This window comes from Panthera onca, chromosome C2 (genome assembly GCF_046562875.1).
Source record: "Panthera onca isolate mPanOnc1 chromosome C2, mPanOnc1 haplotype 2, whole genome shotgun sequence".
Taxonomy (NCBI): domain Eukaryota; kingdom Metazoa; phylum Chordata; class Mammalia; order Carnivora; family Felidae; genus Panthera; species Panthera onca.
Window position 1 is genome coordinate 118,154,609 of NC_138347.1, and position 14,732 is coordinate 118,169,340.

At 34.9% G+C, this 14,732-nt stretch overlaps 1 long non-coding RNA gene across 1 annotated transcript in view; it reads left to right on the plus strand.

Moving 5' to 3' along the window:
- The window catches only part of LOC132683191 (uncharacterized), a 213,452-nt gene extending 201,114 nt beyond the window's left edge, over positions 1-12,338 (plus strand). Inside the window, exons 2-4 of the long non-coding RNA XR_009612093.3 lie at positions 8,195-8,311; positions 9,462-9,582; positions 12,238-12,338. This is a non-coding gene — a long non-coding RNA (uncharacterized LOC132683191). The remainder of the gene's footprint in view (positions 1-8,194; positions 8,312-9,461; positions 9,583-12,237) is intronic.
- The last annotated feature ends 2,394 nt before the right edge of the window (positions 12,339-14,732 follow it).

Genomic DNA, 14,732 nt, shown 5'->3' on the forward strand with positions numbered 1-14,732 from the left:
CAATAATTTTTGTTTTGAAAAATGTCAATGTTTTTGAATGTTTTTAATAACTTGTCTAAGGTCAGTCTTTCACAACATGAGAAGATTTAACACCATATTCCCTCCGTTTATTTTCTTTTGTATTCCAAAAATTCTGCCTTCTATGTGGGCTAGGCTTTCTGGTGCCTATTTTTCAAGTTTCACCTTCTCATTTTACTTTGATGCTCTCCCCTTGAGAACAGCTCTCTTATAGCACAGTAGCATAATTTTCCGTGAGATCAGGAGTCTTGATCTAGAGGAGGGACTAATATTGGGAGAAATGGCCAATGATTACCATTTTATATCACCTCCCCAAATATATATTGTTTAAGATGGTCAGAGCCTACTGGGGATCCAAGCCTGCCTTGGTGATCTTGTGCTCTAGATCATATTATAGTATCTGGCATATGTCAGCCATAAGACTAAAATTTAGAAAGCAATGTATCCACAGTAGTATATATTTCTAGTATATTCCTTGAGGTTAAATATAGGCCTTAGCTCATTAAATAAAACAAATTATTTGACAGCAAATGTCTCCTGATCTCTCTCTCTCTCTCACACACACACACATATATATATATATATATATATATATATATATATATATATATATATATCTTTTAAAGAAGCACAATTTTTATTCTAGTAAATATTACTATATTATCTCTTTATAATAAATAAACTCTAATGATCAGTTCCTTATTAGATGTCTTTTAGCAATAGAGGCATTATGCTACATAGTACAGTGTATAAAAAGAGCTTGCTTTCACACATAATAGGGCCTGTGGGAAAATAATTTTAGGGGCAGATAACTGAAAACCCATGTAACTTTATATCCAGAGCCCTAAAGGGAAAATGATTGGGGCCTTTGAAGATAATTTGGACAATATTTGAAGATAATTTGCCTTTGAAGATAGAGTGGACAGTGGGGGGGCTCAAGGAATGTAAAAATTCCCAAACACAATCAATTGGAAATACTGGTTTATGGCCATTGGGAGAAGTTGGGCACAGATGGACCTATGAGCACAGGGAAGTCCTTTGAGGCTGTTGGGAGGCCTCTGGGAAGGAGCTATTAAAATATAGATGAAATGCCTCCTGTCTGTGCCAGGCTGAGGGATATTTCCTTTCCTGATAAAGGTTCATTTAATTCTATTCCCTCTCTCCTGTCTTCCTTACCTATGAAAAAATCCCACATGATCCAACGTAACAATCGTTATGCACTGATATCACTTCCCTACTCACCAGTTGCTTCTGTGGTAATTGGTGTTAATTGAAACACGTCATAGCTAAAAAGACTGGGCTGAATTTCTTTGGAATTGTGAGGAGTTCTCTCCCTGCTGAGCTTGGCTCTTCTGTAACTACAATTAAATAGCCCTGAAGCAGAGACAAGACTTTCTACCAGAAAGGAATGATCAAATTGTTGGCAAGTGGACATTTTCCTCTGTTGTGGCTTGATGGCCACTTACTGATGGTATAAAGTTACCAAACAATAATTTCTAAATATTAGTTGCCTTAAGTAGTGAAACAGATGTCAGATTGTTCTCAGTCAAAGGAGCAATTATTTCATTTCCTTAGAAAGGAATGAATTTATTCATTAAAGTCCAATACCTAAGCCAATTTGAAGAATACACTTTGAAAAAGATAATGATGTATATTTAAATAGAATTTGGTGCTAACTATCCCTCTAGGAATTTCTCTCTTATATTTCCATGAGGGGGCTTGAGGATACCCTAGAAAGAACAGATAAAGTTTCACTGCTTGTCTTAAAAATACATCTAGCATGAAATGTGGTAGAGAATTTCTTCTAACAACTATTTTTAAGAGGGAAAATTGAGCAGTGGGTTAGAATAGGATTTTAAATATTTTTTAGCTTGTTACTCTTCCCATAACATTAACATGGAAGAACATACAAGCAGCAATGGGATTTAACTTTGGTTTATACTTTTTCCTAGATAAATTATTTAAGTCATCCCTGAGTAATCATTTGTAATAAAGAAATGCATCCCTTGGCATTAAGTGAGGATCAAAGATTTGATGCTGTGTTGAAATTTCATTTCAGGATAAACTTGCTTAATTATATTTTGAGGGAGGTGTCATGATTTAAGTCCACACAGGTTTCACACTCTCCATTTCTTTCCTACAGTTCATGATTACATATGATTTTGAAGAGATGCCCTAAATTTTGTTTACCAAATAGTTCAAGTCTGGTAAATTCTAAGAGATATTCTCTCTCTCTCTCTCTCTCTCTCTCTCTCAGGCAGTTTGTGTTTATTTCTCCCAATTTTCCACCTGGAAAAGTTGACAGCAAGTACATTTATAAGAAACCCATCTCATACTGGACACTAATCTTTTCAGCTCTTTATTTCCTAAAATAGGAGGATAGCCAGATTAACTTTAGCATGATCCAGAAATTTGTACTAAGAGTTGTTAGCTTTTGTTTTTGTCTTTTTGACATGGATGTGCTCTACTTTTGGGGACTGAAAGTTTGTCTTTTTTTTTAAAGTATTTATTTTTAAAGCATGAGAGAGAGCACATGCACGGGGAGAGGCAGAGAGATAGAGGGAGAGAGAGAATCTGAAGCAGGCTCCACACTGTCAGTGCAGAGCCCAACATGGGGCTTGATCCCACCAACCAGGAGATCCTGACCTGAGCAGAGATCAAGAATAGGATGTTTAATGAACTGAACCATCCAAGGGTCCCTGAAAGTTCATTTTAGAAAGCATCTTTGACTTTTCATATTTGTAACACAGATGTCTGTCTTCAAATCTCCTACCTGTTGGAGGTAATGTGTCACAAGATATTTACATTAAAACATGTCAACTACCATTCTAGGCTTCTCGCATTCTGTTTTGGGATTTCTTAAAGGACTCCTTTCTCACCTTTTGCTTGTAGTGCAATGGTGTGTAGATTATGAGTGGTTAAGAGTAAAGATTTTGAAATCAGACTTTTGGGTCCATATTCTCTACTACTTAGTTGTGTGTTCTTGAACAATTCATATTTCAAAGTGATATTGGTACTTACCTTATAAGATGATTGAAAAGATGAATTAATATATATATATTTATATGTTTGTAGTGGCTAGCACATATTAAATACTATATAAATACCAACTATTCTTCTTCTTTCTCTAATGATATTCCTTACTTGCAGTTTTCCAAATTATAACAGTAATAGAAGTCAGTTGTAAAAAAAAAAAACAAGATAAATAACACAATAATAAAAATCAGCCACTCATATTCTTTGATTACTTATATGTTTACATATAATTTTCTTTTTTAAGGTTAATTTCTCAGGAGTAAGCTTGTTCTGTCCTGAAGTTTCAAGAGATGTTGCCAGTTTGCTTTTTCCAAGTTACTGGAACAATCTACATTTCTACCAGTGAAAATTAGTTTTACCTTATATCCCTATAAGCATTAGGTCTTATACTAAAACATTTTTTTTATAATATGTTTCCTTATTTTCATTTCCCTAATTTGTAGTGAGTTAGAATGTTTGTTGTATTTATTGATCTTTTGCTAGTTGTTCCTTCTCCTTCGTCCATTTTCTATTAGATTCTGCCTTTTTCTTGTTAGTTTATGAGTTCAATATATATTTCTCTTATCATATTTTGATATTATGTTTCGTAATATTTTTTCAAGTCCAATCTTGTTTATTAACTTGATTATAACTTTTGCCAGGCAAAGATTTTAAACATTTTTTTGGATAAATATAACCTCCTTCCTGTCCTTCTTTTTCTTCCTTCCTTCCTTCCTTCCTTCCTTCCTTCCTTCCTTCCTTCTTTCCTTCCTTCCTTCCTTCCTTCCTTCCTTCCTTCCTTCCTTCTTTAGTGAAAGTGTGAGCAGGGGAGGGGCAGAGGGTGAGGGAGAGAGAGAATCTTAAGCAGGCTCCATGTGTGGAGCCTGATGTGGGGCTTGATCTTAAGATCATGAATCATGACCTGAGCTGAAATCAAGAGTCAGAAACTTAACCAATGGAGCCATCCAGGTGCCACTCTTTTTCCTTTTTTAGATTCTGGATTTCCTCCCTTGGTTAAGAATGTTTTCCCAGCCAAACTTTGCATAGAGTGTCTTTTTTGCATTTTTGTTTTTACAAATTTTATTATAATATTTTAAATATATTTTAAACATAAGAGATAAGTACCAACTTTTTATATTTTTTCAGATATGATCATTTTCCAGTACAACTTATTAAACAAACAACCTTTTTATATTGTATTGAAATGTCAGTTTTGTCATTGTGTTAGTTTTTTATTGCTGCATAGCAAATTACTAAAAACTTACCAGCTTAAATAATGCATATTTATTATGTCAAAGTTTCTGTGAGTCAGGAGTCCAGGCATAAATTAGCTACTATTCTGCTTAGGGTGTCATCAGGCTGCAATCAATGTGTCAGCTGGGGGCTTGATGTCATTTGTGGCATGGAATCCTTCTCTATGCTCACTGGTTTAGAACAGAATTTAATTCTTTATAAGACAGAGGTCACCATTTTCTTGCTAGCTGTCACCTGGGGGTTGTTCTAAACTTCTAAAAGCCATTCTCAGGTTCTTGACATGTGGCCTCCTCGATAAGCAGTTGCCAACATGTCTGATTGCTTCTTCCAGGGCAGCAAGATTATCTTTCCCACTTCCAATCTCTCCCAGCAGAGTAGTCCTGAAAGGTCAGACTCATAGATGATAATGTCCCCTTTGATTTTAACTCAACATCAACTGATTAAGAACTTTAGTTACATCTGCAAAGCCCCTTCCCATATAATGTAACCACGTCATGGGAATGAAATCTTGCCATTTCACAAGTCCTGCTTATACTCAGTGGGAGGGGAATATACAGGGCATGTACATTTAGAGATTGAAAACTTGAGGGAGACCTTAGATTCTGCCTACTGTAGTCTTATTAAATTCCCTATCTGTAGATTCTTTCTTCTAGTCTAGTCATTTGTCTATCCTCCTGAGTACTATAAATTCAGTATCATATTGATTTGATTATAATGGTCTTATAGAATTTTCTGATATCTCATAATTCAAATTACTCATTATCAAGTCACTTGTGCATCATTTCATACTTTTCATGGCTGTTCTAATGATTTCTTTTCTTTCTTATTAACATTAAGGTGACGTTTATCCATTTCCCAACAAAATGAAACAAAACTGGGAGGTTTTAATTTGAATTGCACTAAAACTATATATTAATCCTCAGAAAAAATATATTTCACATCAGGGTGCCTGGGTGGGTCAGTCAATTAAGTGTACAACTCTTGATCTCAGCTCAGGTCTTGATGTCAGGGTCATGAGTTCAAACCCTGTATTGGTCTCTGTGCTGGGTATATAGACTACTTAAAAAAAACCAATATATATAAAATATACAAATATTTATATACAAAAATTTATATTTATATATATACACATATATATTTATATTTGTATATATACTCATTTATCTTTGTACTGTGTATCTTTCAACCTAAGAATAGAGGATATTTTAGAGTTGTTAGATGCTGTTTATTACTCTTGAAAAAAGATTATAGAGATTTTAAAGGTCTTAATTTATGTTTATTTTCTAGTTTCAAAGGCAGTGTAACTTAATAGTTAAACATACGGAAGCTTTTTTTTTTTTTTAATTTTTTTTAACGTTTTATTTATTTTTGAGACAGGGAGAGACAGAGCATGAACAGGAGAGGGTCAGAGAGAGGGAGACACAGAATCTGAAACAGGCTCCAGGCTCTGAGCTGTCAGCACAGAGCCCGACGTGGGGCTCAAACTCACGGGCCGGAAATCGTGACCTGAGCTGAAGTCTGCCGCCCAACCGACTGAGCCACCCAGGCGCCCCCAGAAACTTTTTTACCTTGGGTGATTTCTTAACCCTTTTATGCCTTCATTTCCGCATCTGAAATATAGGGGTGAAAATAATAGTACATTATTGTGCAGATTAATTAACTTAATATATGTAAATCATTTAAAATATTACCTGGCATATAGTCAACACTTTGTGAGCATGTAGGTGTTGTAAGCATGTTGGGTGTATTACGGTATCTTGTGATTTTATTTACATTTTCTGATAAACAACGAGGCTTAGAACTTTCTTATTGGCTATTTGGAGTTTGGAAGGTGCCCATGCAAGTCTTTTGCTCAGATTTCTATTGATCTTCTGTCATTTTCATATTTCTCTGTATTTTATATATATCAGGATACCAGTAGTATGTCAGATATTTGTATTAGAAACTTTTTTCAATTTATTTGTTGGGCTTTTCACTCTTAATTTTTTCTTGGGGTGAATAAGACATCTTCATTTCAATGTAATGCAACTTCCCAATTTTTCTCTTTATGGTTCATTCTGTCAATTTGATGTTTAAGAAATTTTCCCCTGTTGCAGGGGCATAAAGTTTTTTTTCTTTTGTTATCTTTTAGAAATTTTATTATTATACATTTGTAAATTAGGGCTATCATACATCTAAAATAGATTTGTCAAAATTCATTTTTTTCCAATTGATGACACCATTTATTGAAAAGATCCAGTGCACTTCAAGATTACTTTTTTTTTTTAAATAAATCAAGTAACCATACATATGTATGGTTATACATACATACATATGTAGTTCTTTTCTTATACCTTCTGGTGTTCCATTGGTCTTCTTATCTAACACGGTAATAACTTTTAATATTTCTTGGTCTAGTAGTGTTAATCCTCCAGCTTTATTTTTTTCTCCAAAATTTTCTTGACTATTGGCCCATTTCATTTACATATAAAGTTTAGAAAATCTGCTTGTTAATTTATACAGCCGAACACATGTAAACACATGCATATGCAACACACACATACAGAGATTTCTATGATTTTGGTTGTGATTACACTGAATTTATAGAACAATTGGAGAATAATTAACATCTTCATGATGTTTCAATCCATGAAAATAACATGCTTCTCCATTTAATTTTGGCCTTCATTACTGTCTCTTAGTAACATTTTATATTTTTTAGTAGAGGATTGCATAATTTTTGTTAAATTTATTGTCAAACACTTAATGCTTTTGATGCTATTTATGAATGATATTGTTCTCAAGTTTTAAGTTTTGTTGCTAGCACAAGGAAATGTAAGCAATTACGTGTTCTGTAAATAATAATAGTTTTCTTTCTTTCTTTCTTTCTTTTTTTTTTTTTTTTTTTTTTTCTCTTGCCTTATTGTGCTGGTCAGTACCTCCAGAACATTTTGACATTGATATGGTAATAGCTGGCTTCCTTTCCTAGTTCTCATTTCTGGGAGCAAATTTCAGTTTAAGATAGGTCTTTCTATTCTATTTGTGTGTATATTTCATGAGTTTTAATTTTATCAAATTATCTTTTTGTATCTAGCTAAGTGAGCACATTATATTTCTCCTTTATTCTGACTTTAAGTATAAGACATATGAACAACATCACCATTTATATATGTGGGAAGAGATAGATGCCATATGATACACTAGAGAACTCATGGGAAAGATCTTAAGGTTATTGTAGGTAGGTACAGTTTGACTTAGGCAGTGGTCAAATGATAAGCCAAAAAGGAAAACACTGCTATCAAATAGTTGTGTTATAAAAATGGATAAAAGAAGTCCAAATTAAGTGTAGTGCAAATGCCTAAGAAAAAATATTCAAAGCTACAATAAGGATATTGGCATAAAGATCTTGAATTAAGGATATTGGCCCATGGTCTAAGTCAATAAAGACTAAATTCTTAAGTACTTAAACTTATTAGTAAAAAAAGAAAAAGAAAAAGAAAAAAAAAGAAAAAAAACTTACTGGTTAACTTGGATTGGGATTCAGGTAAATTGGAATAAATAAGTTGATTTAACTGCTGAGCCAGAAGTTGGATTCTCTAATATAAGCTGATTATTCACAATTTGGTTACCTTGTACATGTTATACACATTGACTCTTGAGAATGGTAGAAGAGATTATATATTGTAAATGCCCTGCTAAATGGCCATTTTAATTACCTTCTAGAGAAGAGAAATTATTAATAACAAAAAGAGCAAAGTTATATTTCACATGCTTATTCATAGTGGATATAGTAATATAAGTTGTGCTTTCCAATTTTGTAACAGATGGATTAATATGTATATAAGTACTTAGTAAATGTACAATACTACACTCATATAAGGAATAGTTATTATTACTGCTAAAAAAGCTATCCATATTTCTTCTCTAGGTGATGACTGAACAAAACCATTGGTGGTATATCAATCATTGAGCAGAGAAACAGAGAAGTGATATGGAGTAAAGGGTTTATTATAGGGATTTCGCATGATGCACTCATGAGACCTGGGTAAGCAGTTTACTATGGCTGTTATTTCCATGTATGTTTCTAGGTCTGTAGGCAGCCAGGGATGGCAGTGGAGCAGGCAGTATTAAAAAAGAGTCAGACCTGAAGGTGGGGAGAAACAAAGGCAAACTGAAACTTTCAAAGATCACCCGGAAGAATAAGGTCAAACTGGAAACCTCATCTTATCTTTTTTTTCTGATTTTGATGACTGGGTGATCTGCTTGAAAAGCTAATGCCTTTCTTCATGAAGCTAAGCATGCCAGGAGTTAGAGAAACTAAAGAAATTCGGTCCAACTTCAATTCAGTCTGGGCTGGAGGAGACAAATCTCACCAAGGCAGACCAGGAGTAGGGCCACCAACTGTCCTGTTCTTAGGACTGAAGAGTTTCCTAGGAGAAGGACTTATGATACAGAAGCTAGGACAATCTCAGTTAAATAGAAATGTTGATCACCCTTGCAGGAGTCCCCCAATAATTTACTTGACCACTAGATTTAATACTACACTGAATTTGCAAGTGTAAACACGGCAGCTGCTTCACTTCCACCTTCCAAATCTCATGCAAATTTCTTACGCGGTCTGTCCTACCAATACAAGGAAGGGAACTCTGGGAAGTGAAGTTCCAGTTTAGCTGAGTTTGCACAGTAATGTAATCTCTAGAGGTAGCCGCTGAGAATTTTTCTGACTTGATTATATGTTTCAGAATAAACTATAATCTCCTTTACTAAGCAGTTTTGCTGTAGCAAATGCACAACAATCCAACTCTTCAGAACTGTGAATATGTCTAATTCACTTAAAGTGAGGCATAAGTGTTTTAGCCAAAACTGATAGTAACTTGTAAGGTATACATCGTAAAATCATGAGGTATGTAAAATAATTTAACATCCCCAAGTCCCTTTGAATGTATACTTTATTTTTAGATAAACTAATATAGTCTACAAATATCTCACTTGATCAAGTTCTCCTCCATTATTTATAAGTATTTTTTTTTATTTACACACCACAAATAAATGGAAAGCCACCTCTGTGTTTCTGATACATAATAGACTATATCTTATCTTGTTCTCTGTGATTTTAAAAGCACCTAATGAATTTCCTTTAAGTTATGATTACATTAGTCCCTCCTTATCCACGGTTTTGTGTTCTGTGGTTTCAGTGACCTGTGGTCTTCTGTGATCCAGAAGCAGATGATTCTCCCCTGACATATGGTCAGAAGGTCTACAGTAGCTTAAAGCGATATCTGTATCTGCATCATTCACCACACTTCATCTCATCAGGTAGGCATTTTATTACCTCACATCATTATCAGAAGAAGGGTGAGTATAGCACAATAAGATATTTTGAGAGACTATATTCATCTAACTTTCATTACAGTGTATTATTGTAGTTGTTCTATTTTATTATGAGGTATTGTTGTTAATCTCTTATTGGGTCTAATTTATGAATTAAATTTTATCACAGGCATGTATTATTAGGAAAAATCATAGTACACATAGGGTTGGTACTATTGTGATTTTGGGCATCTAATGGGGTCTCAGAACATGTCTGTATAGTATATGAAGAAGCAACCTACCTGTAAAAAAGAGATGCTGTGACCTTTTTATCTAAATAGAAGTGATACAGATGATGCATTTACACATATTTTAATTATTTATTATTAACTGTACAAAATTGGAGGCCATTTTTAGGCAAATTAGGGCAATCAAGAAATCACTGATGGGCTTGACTTTATAATTTTAACCTCCAAGAAATTCCTTTTCATTTTTTTTAATAGACTTTAACTTTTCACAATTTAATTACTATCAGATTAAACCATTCTCCTTTTTAAAACCAAGCCTTCAATTCTGGAGAATATAGAGGCCATTTCAAGCAAAATTGCTAGAGATTCAACAGTTCATTGCCATTAAACACTCAACCCGGTGCCATGAGATATAAATGGGAGTAGCCAGAGGAAAACTTAAGTGCAGTCTTTTAGCAAATTGAAGCTGCCAAACATATTTAGTTTTGAGAAGAAAACCTCATGAAAAAAAAAGACTTACATAGCTGATTTCAGTTATTTGAAAGGTTTCTGTGTGGAAGATAATGGATTGTATTTTCTATATGATTCCAGAGAAAAGAGGTAGAACTCATCAGGAACTCCCAGTGAGTTCCTAATGACAAAATCCAGTGGCCATGGGAGGTTAAATTTCAAGTATCTATTTAACATGAGACATTTAAGATTGTTGACTTCCACCTTCTCTTAAAAATTTTCTTGTTTTCTCTTGCTTGAATGCCCCTGCCCATTTCTTTGCTTTTATAGTTCCTTTTCCTTTGCTTTAATCCTAAAACTTGGATATTTCTGAAATCTCATCATTGTCTCTCTTCTCTTCCCTTCTCTATCCTACCCTTCCTTTTCCTTCTCTGCTATTCTTCTCTTACTCTACTTCTGGCTTCTCATTTCAGAACTTGAGCTACTCATTTTCAGAACTTGAGCTACTTTCTTTTCCCTACTCTGGAAATCCAGTCCAGTATGATTTATTTTAAGAAGTTCTAGATCAATATATCCTACTAAGAATCTCTCTTCAGAATGTTCCAATGTAACTGAAAGCTCAATATCCCTTATTTCGAAACTATTAACATCCCCTTTCCTAAATCCAGTTGTTTCTCTTATAGTTTGAATTTCTGGAACTGGTAGCATCATATGCCAAATCACCAAATCCAGAAATCAGGAAATGATCTCTTTTTCTCTTCTTGTATCATTATATTCAATTGATCAAGAATTCTTTATCTCTTGAATGCTTTATCTCTTCAACATGGCCTGCAACTGCTCTTTTCTATGTATGTAATGCCTCTGTAGCTGCCACAGTTTTGTTTTTCAATTATTTTTCAACCATTGCAAGTTTCCTGGTTAGCATGCCTGAGTTCAAATTTTTCATATTCTCATTCGTCCTCACCTGTATGTTAGATGGGATGTATTATAGAGGAAAATAAAGGAAGATAGGGGTTGGAAAGTGTTGGGTAGTATTTAAATTTTGTAAAAGACTGGTAGGGTAAGTTTTCCTGAGAAGTTGATGTTTGAATCATGAATGGAAAGAGACCAGAGAGCATGCAATGAAGATATCTAGGGAATGAATATTTCAGACAGAGGAAACAGCAAGTCCAAAGGGCCTGAGATTGAAGCATGGGCGCCCTTGTTACCTGAAAGGAATGAGTTAAGAAGAAAATAATAAAAGATGAAGTTTGAAAGTTACTGAGAATATTTGGGGGTGGCCAATGATGTAGAACTTAGTCAAGCACACAAAAGATGATCAATTTTACTCCCAAAGAAATGGGAAGCCACTAAACACTACAAGCTGAGGAGTTAAATGATTTTAGGTTTTATAAGGATTATTCTAGGTGCTGTGTTGAGGAGGAAGAGGAGGGGCTGGGTAAATGTTGTAAATAGGGAGGAAGATTTGGAATAGATAAGAGTGAAGGTCAGTGGTACATGGAACCAGGATGGTGTTATTGGAAATCTTGGGAAGTTACTGGAGTCTTAATAATTTGAAAAGAGAACCCAGCGGATTCCTCATAATAGATAAAGTGCCTGATAATTGTAATCTAGTGTTTTTTCTTTTTTTTTTAATGCTGTCTTGACCTTGTTTTGATCCATTCCTTTCCTTGAGCAGCCAGTTAAGTTCACATCCTCAATCGTCTTCCTTATCAGGCTCCCACATTGCTGGTCACTGTACATTTATCTTAACTGTCCCAAGGCCAAGCTCTGGACACTCTGGGACAAGCCCTATTCTTTAGAACCCAGCTTAACTGATTCAAATTAGCCACTCTTAAAAGTGTTCGCCCTTCCCTTCCATTGGACCCACAATAAAGATGCTTGCTTATGGCTTCCCTCCATTCCTCTGCTTTGTGACCCAACTTAGTACTTCTCTGAGTGGCCTTATGCCATTTCTCCCCAGGGACCTGGGAGCTGCAATAACAACAGCAGCAAAAGCAACACTGGAAATCTCTTTGCAGCTTCTGTCTCTCTTGATATGCCTCTGCCCTCACCATACCTCTTTCAAGGTACTGTGGCTAAAACAAATAGACAATATAGAGTCCATAAATATATTTACTGAATGAGCTATGCTTCCTGGAAAGTGCTGTAAAAATTTAAAGAAGTTCCAACAATTGATAGTTGCTCAATAAATATTTGATGACTTTCTTGAATTTGTGTTAAAAATATTTTCTAACAGAGATATCAGTAGGGAAGATACTGCCTTAATGTATGTACTCCTTAGAGACTTTCACTTAGTGTGTTAATTCCGAAGAGACTCAAGTACTGGTAGGATAATTATAATGTTTCACTTAGTTTTTATTTTTTATAGTATTCTAAATATCTTAAATTAATGTTTTGCCAAGCCTGAGAGTTTTTAATTCTTTGATAGCTGTTGTTGATAATTAAAGTCTACTGAGATAGCGCAAACCAATGCAGCAGAAAAGCACACATAAAAGAACTGTAGAAACATTAGAGCTATCTTCTGTATTAAAAGGTTGTCTTTCAGGGCCGATATTGGTGTTTGGCAAGTATAATTTTCAAAGAGGACAGGACTTTGGGAGAAAAAGAGAAGAGTATTGTTAGCGCAAAAAGTATTGTGCCTTGGGTGTTAAAACGGAGGTAGTTAAAGAATTAGGAATCTGCACCCAAAGTAAAAGCAGGAAAGAGTCTTATTAAAACAACTGTACACTCTCTAAGGGAGAGCAGGCAGGTTCCTTGAGGTGGAACAGGCCCCTGTGTTCTTTTGAGATTACACATTATTGGGTCTCTCTGGGCTGGGTGGAGCTGTGACATACAGGAGTTGGTCCCTAGTGGGGACTGCTTCCAAAGACTTGGGGGACTCCTTCTGTACATGCGGGGGACGTTTGACCTATAAGCTTTGTACCAGAACACTCCTGGCAGTCTTTCTACCTAGGGGGAAGGCTGTAACTGCAATGCAAACTCATTATAATGAGTATAGGGGTTACCTTGGGGCAGAGGTGGAAGACGAGAGGCATGCTCTTCACCAGTGCCTCTTGGTCTGTAAGCCACAAGGTCAGGATGTTGCGTCTTCACATTTCTAATGTGTAACCTGTGTATCACCATCCTTGTCTCCAGCCCATGTTTCTGTCATTCCCGCCCTCGAGGACTGAGGACTCTGCCTCTGGTATTCCTTCCACTTCTTATATCTAGCTTCTATCTAACATAGTATTCAGGGGTTTCTGGCAAAAAAAAAAAAAAAAAAAAAAAAAAAAAAAATTCTTGGACATCGTTCAGTGACATGTAGCGATGAGTCTTCTGTGTTCAGATACCTGTTGATTTCCTTGGTTGGACTGAGACTGAGATCTGCGATACATGAAAGCATTTAGATAAAGTTGACAGATCCAGGAACCATTATTATTTAATAATTTTATGTTTTCAAATTATAATGCAGTGTAATTAACCTTTTTTTGGACATACTTCTATGGATTTTATCAATTGCATAGTTCCATATGAATATCACCACAATCATGATACATTCTGTCACCCCCCAAGTTTTTCTCATGCTATCCCTGTACCTCCTCTCCCTACCAGCTCCTGAAATCACCGATACAATCGTGCCACTCTAGTTTTGTCTTTTGCGGAATTCTATATAAATGGAATCATATGTAAAGATTTGAGGCTAACATTTTTTGCTCAGCATAATGCTTTTATGATTCATCCAAAGGATTTGAAGGGCCCATAGTATAGTATGATGGTCTTACTCATTCACTCAATGAAAGACATGTGAATTGCTGTCAGTTTTTAGAACTTAGGTATATAGCTGCTGTAAACGTCCAGGTATAGGTTTTTGTGTGAACATAAACAATTATTTCTTTAGGGGAAATACCCAGAAATGGGATTGCTGACTCATATGGGGAGTGTGTGTTTAACTTTATGAGAAAGTGCTAAATTGTTTCTATATCATTTTATTTTCTCACCAGCAGTATAAGAATTCCAGTTACTTTACCTCCTTGCTGGCATGAGATGTCAGTACAGCATTTTCATTTCAGCCATTCTAATAGAGTGTGATGGTATCTCATTGTGTTTTTTTAAATTGTATGCATACATCTTTTAACCTTTGGTTTTGAAATAATTGTAGATTCACATGCACTTGTAAGAAATAAAGAGATATCACATACACCGTTCATCCGGTTTCCCTAGTGGTAACTATCTTGCATAACTATACAGTAATATCACAACCTGAAACTTGAAAGGTATTGATTAATTAAATAAAAAATATTGAACACATCAAATAAATAAACTGGCTTATTCAGATTTCACCAGTTTGACATTACCCGATTATGTATTTAATTTCATGTAATTTTTATCTCAGATGTAGATTTATGTGACTATCACCATACTCAAGATACAGAACAGTCCCACTGCAAAAATTTCTCAATCTACCCTTTATTAGTC